This window comes from Hemitrygon akajei, unplaced genomic scaffold (genome assembly GCF_048418815.1).
Source record: "Hemitrygon akajei unplaced genomic scaffold, sHemAka1.3 Scf000152, whole genome shotgun sequence".
NCBI lineage: Eukaryota > Metazoa > Chordata > Chondrichthyes > Myliobatiformes > Dasyatidae > Hemitrygon > Hemitrygon akajei.
In genome coordinates this window covers 513,250-525,679 of record NW_027332038.1, presented here as the reverse complement: position 1 = coordinate 525,679, position 12,430 = coordinate 513,250, and the positions used below count along the sequence as shown (strand labels likewise).

Here is a 12,430-nt window from a genome sequence, read left to right as displayed (position 1 = left end):
ACTGTAGAAGCCTTTCAGATTTACTTCCACCTTATTTGCCAAACCAAACTCGTAACTTCTTTTAGCTTTTCTAATCTCTTTCTTAAGTTTCCTTTTACATTCTTTATATTCCTCGAGCAATTCCTTTACTCCATGCTGCCTATATCTATTGTAGACATCCCTCTTTTTTCGAACCAAGTTTCTAATATCCCTTGAAAACCATGGCGCTTTCAAACCTTTAACCTTTCCTTTCAACCGAACAGGAACATAAAGATTCTGTACCCTCATAATTTCACCCTTAAATGACCTCCATTTCTCTATTACATCCTTCCCATAAAACAACTTGACCCAATCCACTCTCTCTAAATCCCTGCGCATCTCCTCAAAGTTAGCCTTTCTCCAATCAAAAATCTCAACTCTAGGTCCAGTCCTGTCCTTCTCCATAATTATATTGAAGCTAATGCTATTGTGATCACTGGACCCGAAGTGCTCCCCAACACATACATCTGTCAGCTGACCTATCGCATTCCCTAACAGGAGATCCAACACTGCCCCATCTCTAGTCGGTACTTCTATGTATTGTTGCAAAAAGCTATCCTGCACACATTTCACAAACTCTAAACCATCTAGCCCTTTTACAGAATGAGCTTCCCAATCAATGTGTGGAAAATTAAAATCTCCCACAATCACCACCTTGTGTTTACTACAAATATCTGCTATCTCCTTACACATTTGCTCTTCCAACTCACGCTCCCCATTAGGTGGCCTATAATACACTCATATCAGTGTTACTACACCTTTCCCATTCCTCAATTCCACCCAAATAGTCTCCCTAGAGGAGCTCTGTAATCTATCCTTCCAAAGCACCGCCATAAGATTTTCTCGGACAAGCAATGCAACACCTCCTCCTCTGGCCCCTCCTACTCTATCACACCTGAAGCAACTAAATCCAGGAATATTTAGTTGCCAATCACACCCTTCCTGCAACCATGTTTCACTAATAGCTACAACATCATAATTCCAGGTATCAATCCACACTTTAAGCTCATTCACCTTTCTTACAATGCTCCTAGCATTAAAATAGATACATTTAAGATACTATCCACCTCCTCCTCTCTTTTCATCCCTAGCAATGCATTCAAATTTATTATCCTTTTCTTTCTTCTCCCCTACAACTTCGGGCTGAGCGCATCCCTTCTCCATCACCTGCCTTTCCTCCCTCACACACTGTCTACTTACTTGCTCTACTGGTGAACTAACCTCCTCTCCCATAGTTTCCTCAAATTGATTTCTGCCCCCCCATCTTACTAGTTTAAAGTCTGCCCCATAGCCCTAGCAAACCTCCCCGCTAGGATATTGGTCCCCCCAGGATTCAAGTGTAACCTGTCCTTCTTGAACAGGTCACGCCTGCCCCAGAAGAGGTCCCAATGATCCAGAAACTTGAATCCCTGCCCCCTGCTCCAATCCCTCAACCACGCATTCATCCTCCACCTAATTCCATTCCTACTCTCACTGTCGCGTGGCACAGGCAGTAATCCCGAGATTACTACCTTTGCGGTCCTTCTTCTTAACTGCCTTCCTAACTCCCTATACTCTCGTTTCAGGACCTCTTCCCCTTTCCTACCTATGTCATTGGTACCTACATGTACCACGACCTCTGGCTCCTCACCCTCCCACTTCAGGATATCTTGGACGCGATCAGAAACGTCCCGGACCCTGGCACCAGGGAGGCAAACTACCATCCGGGACTCCCGATCACCTCCACAGAACCGCCTGTCTGAACCCCTGACTATCGAGTCCCCTATGGTCCTATGGTCCTCTTTCTTCTATCCCTACCCTTCTGAGCTACAGGGCCGTCCTCTGTGCCGGAGGCCCGGCCACTGTCACTTCCTCCAGGTAGGCTGTCCCCCCCCAACAGTACTCAAACATGAGTACTTATTGTCAAGGGGTACAGCCACTGGGGTACTCTCTAGTACCTGCCCCTTCCCCTTCCTGACCGTGACCCACCTATCTGCCTCCCGTGGCCCCGGAGTGACCACCTGCCTGTAACTCCTCCCTATCACCTCCTCACTCTCCCTGACCAGGCGAAGGTCATCGAGCTGCAGCTCCAGTTCCCTAATTCGGTCCCTCAGGAGCTGCAGTTCGGCGCACCTGGCGCAGATGTGGACGTCCGGGAGGCTCGGAGACTCCAGGATCTCCCACATCCGACACCGAGAACAACAAGCTGCCCTCACACTCATACTTCCCGGATAACTGAAAGTAACAAGGAGAACTAAAAGATAAGCCTACTGTGCCCTCTTCCGCCTACTCTGAGCCCAAGCCCTACACTCTGCTCCCGGCTCACTCCGCTGCCCGCAAACGAAGCGGCCTGCTTCTTAAGGCTGCGTTCTTTTTATATCTTCCCTCCTTCCCAGGCCTCCTTCACGCGCCTGCGCAGTCCCACCTCTCAGAACTCCGATCTGAGAAGCAATTTGAAAATGGCCGCCGCCGCACTTCTTCTCAAAGCCTCGCTGTCCACTTCCAAAAGAGAACTACCTCACTCCTTCTCTCCTTTTTATATCTTCCCTCCTTCCCAGGCCTCCTTTACGTTCCTGGATTAAGGAACCCCATCACCCAGGACATGACCTCTTCTCATTGCTACCATCAAGGAGGACGTACAGGGGCCTGAAGAGCCACTCACTGTTTCAGGTACAGCTTTTTTTCTGTCTGCTATAAGATTTCTGAATGGACAACGAGCCCATGAACACTTGCTCAGTATTTTCCCTCTATTTTGCACTACTTTTTAAATATAATGTTGTACATACTTTTTGTACTTTATACTTTTTATTACTATGTATTGCAATGTACTGCTGTCACGAAACAACAAATTTCACACATATGTTGGTGATATTAAACCTGATTCTGATACACAAACACAAACAGCTGGGCTCAGACATACAACACTCCCACATTCCTCCCTTTGTGACACCCTGCTTGCTCCGTGGCCCCCGGGATGAAGCTCAAACTGTTGCAACACCTGCCCTTTAAATTCCTGGCTGAGGCTGTGTTGTGTCTGTTCACTGTTTGAGTTTGATATTAAATGAAGAGCATGGAATGGGAAGGAAGGTTTGAATACAAGAATAAAGATCTGCTCTGAAAGTATATGGGGTCCTGGTGAGAGTGTACATGGAACACTGTGTACAGGTCTGGTCTCCCTCCCGGAGAGTCAGCCTGTGGAATGAAGGGAATGAAGAGAAGGTTTCCCAGATTGATTTGGGGGGAGGGAAGGATGAGGAGGTGTCCTTAGAGAGATTATATGGACAGGGTAGTGGTAGGTATGATGTTTCCCGGCTGTGGTTTGGAACCAGGGAACCAGACTCAAAATCAGAGTTCAGCTCAGCAGGACAGAGATGAGGAGAAAGTTTCTCACCCAGAGTGCGGTAAATATTTTTGAAATTTCTCCACAAGGTTTCTGCATTGAAAAGGCAAATTTGGTGTCTCAGCGATGTTGGGAACTTTGCATGAAAGTGGCGCTGAGGTGAAAGGTCAGGCATGTTCCGAATGGCGATGCATCCTCCTGTTTCTTATTTTCTAAAGCACAAGTTTGCCTTTGCGGTGAGAGCACCTCAGATCCATCAGCAGCTGCTGCAGTTATTTCATGTTCTCCTTATTTATTTCCTGAGAAAAATTTTAAAAAAAAACAAACCACTGGAGGAACTCAACGGGTCAGGCAGTAACTGCAGCGATCTGTGGAGGGAAGTGGACTATTGACATTTTGGGTTGAGACATTCCAGATGAAGGATCTCGACCAGGAAGGGCGACTGTACATTTCTCACCACAATTCTTCCAGGATCATGTTTCTTACTGCAGGTTCCAGCATGTGCAGTCTCTTGGGCCTCTTTTTTCAGAACTTCTCCCTTTCAGTCCTGCCTCAGACTGAACCAGGCTCTTCTCTCCGGCTTCATTTCTGTTCTGCTTCTTCTTCAGCCCATCACGCCTACGGGTCGCCAACAGCAGCTCGCCAGAGACCCCAATCCAGGGCCTGGGTTGATGGGCCCTGTGGCTTCTTTTTTCACCACACAACTTCAATCGTCTTCCAAGGGGATGGTCCTTCTGATCCCAGGTATGAGGCCTTTGGAGATTCAGTTGACGTTTCTGTTGCACTGTTTTTTTTCACAAGCCCAACGTTCCTCCTTTCGCAGCCGGGCTTAGGCAGTCCAGGGCCACGTTTTCTTTACAGTTCCCACCTGTTTAACATTTTTCTGTTCCCACCCTGATATGGAAATAGCCACATTTTCCCCCAATAAACACATCCAGCAAATCCACGATCAGTGCCCGACACTGCAGCGTGCAGGGGATCAGCAGCTCCCCGAAAGTGAAAGCATTCTGAATCAGGAAGTGCTGGGAGTTAACATGGCTTCGAAAGGACAGGTCAACAGTTGGAATGAGGAGGCAAATTGTCCCGTCTGCCTGGATTTCTTCATCGATCCGGTGTCACTGTAGTGTGGACACAACTTCTGTCGCTCTTGTAGCACACGGTGTTGGGAAAGGGAGGAGAGAAACTCCTGCCCGGAATGTAGAGAGGTGTTTGCTGACCGCACCCTCAGGGTGAATCGGACCTCAGCAAATCTGGCTGAAAAAGCTCGAAATCTAAACCTGAATCCGAATGGGAAGGGAAGTAAACTTCACTGCGATGAACATGAGGAAGAACTGAAGCTGTTTTGTAAAATGGACAAGACCTACACCCAGCCCATTACTTTGTATTATTTTGTATTACTTTGTATTATTCTGTTACTTTGTTAAGTCTTTCTGTAATCACCAACATTCTCGGTTGCCGGTGTCAAATTGCTGTTAGTGACATGATCATCATTGAGAGGTAAGTCTAGTGGCTGTAATGAGTCAATCTTGTTGGATGCAATTGACCCGTATTTGTTCTTCAGCTGAGCATCCAATATCTGGTCCACGTGACGTCCACATGTATGGTCTCCAACATCCACTTGTCCTCTCGGTAATTACCTGCTAGGACTTTTTCTCAAATCTCAAAGTTCCATGCTGATCTGCTGGAAACCGGCTCAAATGCACTTTCTCCATAGATCTGGTTTCAGGATGTCTTGGCAAGATCTCAGACTCCTGTTCATGAACATCATTGCAGGTGTTTGATTTATCGTCGCATGGACTGAGTTCCAATGCACTAAAAAGAGAAAAGCTGTTCACCTTGTGCTTCAGAGAAATGTCCTCCTTGTCCATAGTTTTGTTCGAATGTTTGAAGGTTTGGATAAAACTTTCAACTAACAGATTCGTTTCGGTGTGGTGGTGATCTGATCTGAAATATTTGATGCCATTTTCCTGCATGAATAGTCTAAACTCCCCTGACGTCTATTGTGGTCCATTGTCACACATAATTTGTTCACCATCAGCAACTTGTGGAGAAGGAAGTTGTCAGAGTGGAGGAAGAGCAGAGTGAAGGTATGACCTTCTGCCACTTCGAATGAGCATCCACAGCAGCCAGAAACACAGAATCCAGGAAAAGCCCAGCAAAGTCAACATGCACAGATATCCATGATGAAGACGGCCATTTCCACGGGTGTAACGGTGCCTGTAGGGGTGCATTTTGAACTTTGTAGCATCCCAAACAGCTTTTGTCAAAGTCTGCAATCTATCTATACCCGGCCAGCACACGTAACTCCGGACGAGACTCTTCATTTTCACTGTATCCAGCTGACTTTCATGCAGAGTTAGTAAAGCCCTGGTGCAGAGTTTAGAGGGAAACTCATCATGAGGCCAACTCATCAGCGTTCTTTGACATACCAACAGTTGGTCTCATCTCACTGAGAGTTCTGGAAACATAGGGCTACCTATGAGCAGGCTATCCTTGTATGGTGATTTCATAGACTTCCCACAATGTTGGGTCATTCCTGTTTCTCTTTGTGTTACTGAATGTGTTACTGGAGTTGATCCACCAATGAAGTCCCAAAACGTCGACTGTACTCTTTTCCATAGATGCTGCCTGGCCTGATGAGTTCCTTCAGCATTTTGTGTGTGTTGCTTGGACTTCCAGCATCTGCAGACTCTCGTTTTCCCTTAAAAAGGGAGCATGCCTTATTAAAAGGGAGCATGCCATATGAGAATAGGGTTGAGTGAACACGGCCTTTCCTCCTTGGAGCGACAGAGGATGAGAAGTGACCTGATAGAGGTGTACAAGACAATGAGAGTCATTGATTGTGTGGATAGTCAGAGGCTTTTACCCCAAGGCTGAAATGGCTAGCACGAGAGGGCATAGTTTTAAGCTGCTTGGTACAGAGGAGATGTCAGGGGTAAGTTTGTTTACCCAGATTTTGGTGAGTGCTTGGAATGGGCTGCCGGCGGCAGTGGTGGAGGCGGAAACAATAGGGTATTTTAAGAGACTCCTGGATGGGTATATGTAGCTTAGAAAAATAGAGGGCTATGGGTAAGCCTAGGTTGTTCTAAGGTAGGGACATGTTCGGAACAGCTTTGTGGGCCGAAGCGCTTGCATGGAGCTGTAGGTTTTCTGTGTTTCTATGTTACATACCTCATTTCCAATTGTATTTCTAAACCTGAACCCCTTACCGTACCTCAAGCAGACTAAGCAAACACACAGGCCGGTATCCTAGCAACAGTAGGGACTTGCAGCCGAAGCAGACTAACAGGTTTGGTAAAACAATGCCGAGGACTGTTGGGGGTTGGGCAGAACACTTCGGGAGGGGGAGGCACAGAATCCCAACTTTAAACGGAGCCCGTCTGAGGGGCGAACAGCAGATTCCCTTGAGAAAGCCTGAGGTCAGGGCGAAACTGTGTTGTCTCTCCCAGTCCATCAGTAATAACCCCACCAGCTCAACATACAGGTAACTTCCAACTTTTAAACAGGTTTAACGAGGAGAAAGATCCCAATAAAGACACTTGGGGGACCTGGATAATGAAGATGTGGGCCATCTCAAAGTTGGGATAGTGAAGGGATACGGTGTATCCACGAGGAGGTTGACAAACCTAAAGGGATATTTACCCCGCTGCCCACATCATCACATCCTTACATTGAAGCTGGTCGGCTCTTTAAGAATGTGTATGGTGTGTTGAACTTCATTAATTGGGACATTAATCTCAAGGGCCATGTTGAGCTCTCTAAAAGTCTAGTTAGACGACACTGAGAATTTTGTGTCAGTTCTGGTCTCCTCCTGATATGAAAGTTGTGGAGGTTTTAGAGAGGGAGAATAGGAAATTTACCCAGGGCATTGTTTTGTTTCAGCCAGTATGTGGGTGTATGGCTGAATCACGGCAAACTGGAACTTGAACTTGAAACAGTTGGGGAAAAGCTGTAAACATCCCTCACCGTAGACGAGCCAGTTCTACATTAACCCTCCATCTCCCTCGGCAGAGTCCAACACTTCTGAATGTGAGGACGTTGGAGGATTCCCTCAAATAGCTGCACAGGTTGATAGACCGAAAGGCCATGCTAGAAAGGATCACAATGGGAACATTAGGCCCATCGAGTCTGCCTGCCATCCCACCATGACTGATTTCTTCTTCTGTGCAAATTCTGTTTGATTTCTGATCCTCAGGGTTCTTCTGGGGCCGTGTCCGTATAGTGACGCAGTGGGCAGAAGCTTCTGGAATGATGAGCTCGATTGTTGTTACCTGTGAGACTGGCCACACTCAGGGTGGAGGACTGATCATCAGCAGGCACCCTCCCATTGTGATGTAGGAACCACGAGTCATATTTAAATGACAGAAACACAAATTTCAAACAAACAAATAAAAATAGCCGAATCACATCCAATCGTTGGTCACTGATTCCTACCCGCTTTACCCTGGGCAAAGCAGCGTGAGGGGAGAGGAATGTGGGACACACCGTTAAAGAGTTGCTTCTGACCGTGAACATAGAATTATAGAACCAAAAACAGGCCATTCATCCCACCTATCAGACGCCAAACTACCGTGCGGCCTCGACCCATCAACCGGATGTGTCGCTCCCCAAATCCCAGCTCTCATTACCTGTGCAGATCACTCTGAAATGTGGAAACCGAAGCCGCATCCACCACTTGCGCTGGCAGCCCGTTCCACACTCTCACCCCCTGAGTGAATGTTCCCACCTCACCTTCCCCTTCGGCACTTCAATGAAAAAACGTCTGAAGTAGCCTCTCACAAGAGCGACCAGCCCCATTTATTGGGAACCAGGACACACCATCTTTAATTACCTACAAAGTTTATTGAAGACTGCACCTAAATCAGACCATGATGTACCTCACAATTTAGTTACAATCATGTTACAAAATAAACATAATTATCTATCTGTCTCCAGTATACAAACAACATATACACATTTACACATCCCCATCACCAGAGACATTGAATATTCCACCGTGTATGTTCGGAAAAGCATCACGAAGCCAACCCAAGTGTATCAACCCGGTTTAAAACACTTTATTAAAAATAACAGGGAAGATATGGAAGTGCATGCATTCAGCCAAATGACAACAGAACGACAAGACAATATTTGCGTGTGTAAGGAGTGTGTTTATCGAGCGCTGCCCGTCACAAGCCGAATGGCCGAATCCTGCTCCTCTATCTTATGGTCTCCCATCGTCGTGGAGCCTCAAATCCGGCTGCATGGGTTGATAGACCGAAGGGCCATGAGGTAAAGGAGCAAAATTAGAACATTAGGCCCTTCCAGTCTGCCTGCCATCCCATTATGACTGATTTTTTCTCCTGTGGAAACTCTGTTTAATTTCTGATGCTTAGAGTTCTTCCAGGAGTTAAAAATAACCAATGACCTTAATTTCAAAATTTCAGTTTATCTTGGAGTGCAAACAAACATACAAGTCCTCAGCACACTAAACAAAGAGCTGAGAACGATGGCAAGAATTGTAAGACAAAAAAGTCAGTGCTTCTGAAAAATCTATCCCTTCTATAATAAGATAAAGGAACTTACTTCAATGATGATGAATTTTTTAACAGGATAATAAATTCTTCTCCTGCTTCCAGCCGGGTAAAGGTGTCAATTTTAACCGATGTTTCCATTACAAACTCTGCCAAGTGGTGTCCAACTAAGTCCACAGCCTTATGTTGAAATATAGCTTCAACATCACCTCACAGTTCTTGAACTCAATCCCACGGTTGACAAAGGCCATCACACCAGACGCCTTCCTAACAACACTACCAACCTGCGCAGCAGCTTTGAATGTCGTATGGACATGGACCCCAAGATCTCTCTAACCATCCACACTGCCAAGAGATTAAAGTCTGATTCTGATTCTGATTATATTCTGTGTTCAAATTTGACCTGCAGAAATGAATCTCTTCATCGGTGTGGAACTACATCTGCCACTTCAGAGTTCTGCATCTGAGGAGAGGAAATAGATTGCTGAGCCTCTGGCTAGGATCATTATGTCCTCATTGTCCAGGGGAATGGTACCGGAGGATTGGAGGGAGGCAAATGTTGTTCCCTTGTTCAAAAAGGGCAGTACGGATAGTCCGGATAATTATAGACCATTGAGCCTTACATCTGTGGTGGGAAAGCTGTTGGAAAAGATTCACAAAGATAGGATTTACTGGCATTTAGAGAATCATGTTCTGATCAGTGACAGTCAGCATGTCTTTCGGAAGGGCAGATCGTGTCTAATAAGCCTGCTGGAGTTCTTTTTGGAGGTGACCAGGTATATAGATGAGGATCGTGCAGTGGATGTAATCTACATGGATTTTAGTAATGCATTTGATAAGGTTCCACACTGTAGGCTTATTCAGAAAGTCATAATGCATGGGATCCAGGGATGTTTGACCAGGTGGATTCAGAATTGGCTTGCCTTCAGAAAGCAGGGAGTTGTGGTGGAGGGAGTACATTTGGATTGGAGGGTTGTGACTAGTGGTGTCCCACAAGGATCAGTTCTGGGATCCCTACTTTTCATGATTTTTATTAACGACCTGGATGTGGGTAGAAGGATGGGTTGGCAAGTTTGTAGAAGACACAAAGGTTGGTGGTGTTGTGGATAGTGCAGAGGATTATCAAAGATTGCAGAGAGACATTGATAGGATGCAGGAGTGGGCTGAGAAGTGGCAGATAGAGTTCAACCCGGAGAAGTGTGAGGTGGTACACTTTGGAAGGACAAACTCCAAGGCAGAGTACAAAGTAAATGGCAGAACACTTGGAAGTGTGGAGGAGAAGAGGGATCTGGGGCTACGTGTCCACAGATCCCTGAAAGTTGCCTCACAGGTAGACAGAATAGTTAAGAAAGCTTATGGGGTGTTAGCTTTCATAAGTCGAGGGATAGAGTTTAAGAGTCGCGATGTAATGATGCAGCTTTATAAAACTCTTGTTGGGCCACACTTGGAGTACTCTGTCCAGTTCTGGTCACGTCACTACAAGAAGAATGTGGAAGCATTGGAAGGGTACAGAGGAGATCTACCAGAATGCTGCCTGGTTTAGAGAGTATGGATTATGATCAGAGATTAAGGGAGCTAGGGCTTTAATCTCTGGAGAGACGGAGGATGAGAGGACAAATGATAGAGGTATAGCTGATATTAAGGGGAATAGATAGAGTGGACAGCCAGCGCCTCTTCCCCAGGGCACCACTGCTCAATACAAGAGGACATGGCTTTAAGGTAAGGGGAGGGAAGTTCAACGGGGATATTAGAGGAAGATTTTCTACTCAGAGAGTGGTTGGTGCGTGGAATGCACTGCCCGAGTCACTGGTGGAGGCAGATACACTAGTGAAGTTTCAGAGACTACTGGACAGGTATATGGAGGAATTTAAGCTTAGGGAGGCAGAGTTTAAGGGTCGGCACAACATTGTGGGCCGAAGGGCCTGTACTGTGCTGTATTGTTCTATGTTCTATCTAATTCTCGCTGGAATCTCTCTTTTAATTTAATTTTTTATTGAAGGCACGACACAGTACAGAAAACGTAATGCATTACATTTTCCTCCATTTTGCTTTTATACCTTACCCCTAAACAACACCACAATGTCATCAGTGGGGCCTTCTGGGAGTTGTAGTCATTTGTCATCGCGCGCTCCCTGTCAAAGCATGTTTCGTCACCCACCACAGACGTCACCGAAACAGACCCACTGAAGCGCGAAGGGGAATCACACACGTCCTTGTTGGCGCCGAGGCCGGCGATACCGACAGAAGCGAATCGCTGATTTCCGCCATGGCGATGGAGCGGAAGAGGAGGGGCTGATTATGGGCCGATTTCCTCTAGCCTATCGTAGCTCAGACGTAACACTGACCCCTGCTGTCATTGGCTGTAGTGACTGTCGCTCAAAGGGAACTCAGAGGGTGATTAGTTTATGTGAACGTCAGTCAGCCTTCCTGTCTTTATGAGTTTGGATTTGGATTTATAACGGGACAGGAAGCAAATTGGGAGAAATGTGAGTTTTTATGTGATGGTGCATCAGTCTCCGAGTTACATTATTAACAATAAAAGGGCAAAGGCCGTGGTGAGGAAGGAGGCGATTTACTGGAGGTTATATGGAGATAAAATTGGAAGGGATATCAAACTTGGGGATGTTTGGGATATGATTTAGAAAATGGGGGGATTTCTGGGGATCATAATATTCCAGTGTTAATATTCCAATATTAATGAGGGCAAAATGATTGTTACTGAAACAGGGAAGGTTGTGTTACTGGTTGGGGCATTTGCTGAGATTCACAATCAGGATAATTTAAGTGAAGAGGTTAAACAATGTAGGGATATGTTTTTCAGTGTGTTACGTATTCAGGCAACAATAAATATATATGAGTTAGACAAGGGTTTTTATAACAAATAACACGTTTATTAAACACTGAAAACAAACCCCCCCCCCCAAAATAAACAAACGCTAGCTCAACCGGAATTCAGCTGCTGTGCGGCACATTCACATTCTTAATAGCGCTGCAATTCAAACAGTTCTTAAAGCGGTATTGAAAAAGAACAGTTCTTTAAAGCGGTATGCCGAAAGTAAACAGTTCTTTAACGCGGTATGCCGAAAGTTCAAAAGCTCACAGTCCTTTTAAAAGGAGAGACTTTTTAAAGCGATTTAAATTCTCTTCCACGTCGTTGTCCTTCGATTCCCCCGGCGTCGAACTTTCCCATGAAGAATTTTATGAAATATAGCGGTACTTTTATAAGTACTTGTGCTTGGCTCAATGATCCCGTCCCTGAGCAGCCGCTGCACCTCCGACTGAATAAAGGCCCTGTCCCACGCGCTGTACCTCCTGCTTTTAGTTGCCACAGGTTTACAGTCGGGGGTCAGGTTGGCGAACAGCGGTGGGGTGGGATCTTGAGGGTGGAGAGGCTGCAAGTGGTGTCAGTAGCGCAGCTGTCGGCATGGTGCTGGGTGGGATGTGTGGGTCGGTGTGTGTGTGTGGTCAGTAGCGGGGTATATGACGAAGTCCCACAAAACTGAGGATTTCTGACAGTAAGTGGTGGGAGGGGCTCGTCATATGCCATAATCACACTTTCGAGGTGGCTCTGGAAGTCCAG

General features: G+C 46.1%; 1 long non-coding RNA gene across 1 annotated transcript; it reads left to right on the top strand.

Moving 5' to 3' along the window:
• The first annotated feature begins 2,569 nt into the window (after positions 1 to 2,569).
• On the top strand, positions 2,570 to 7,749 carry LOC140724012 (uncharacterized). Its single transcript, XR_012098021.1, has 2 exons — positions 2,570 to 2,667; positions 7,533 to 7,749. It is a non-coding gene; the product is annotated as an uncharacterized lncRNA (long non-coding RNA).
• Positions 7,750 to 12,430: the final 4,681 nt, after the last annotated feature.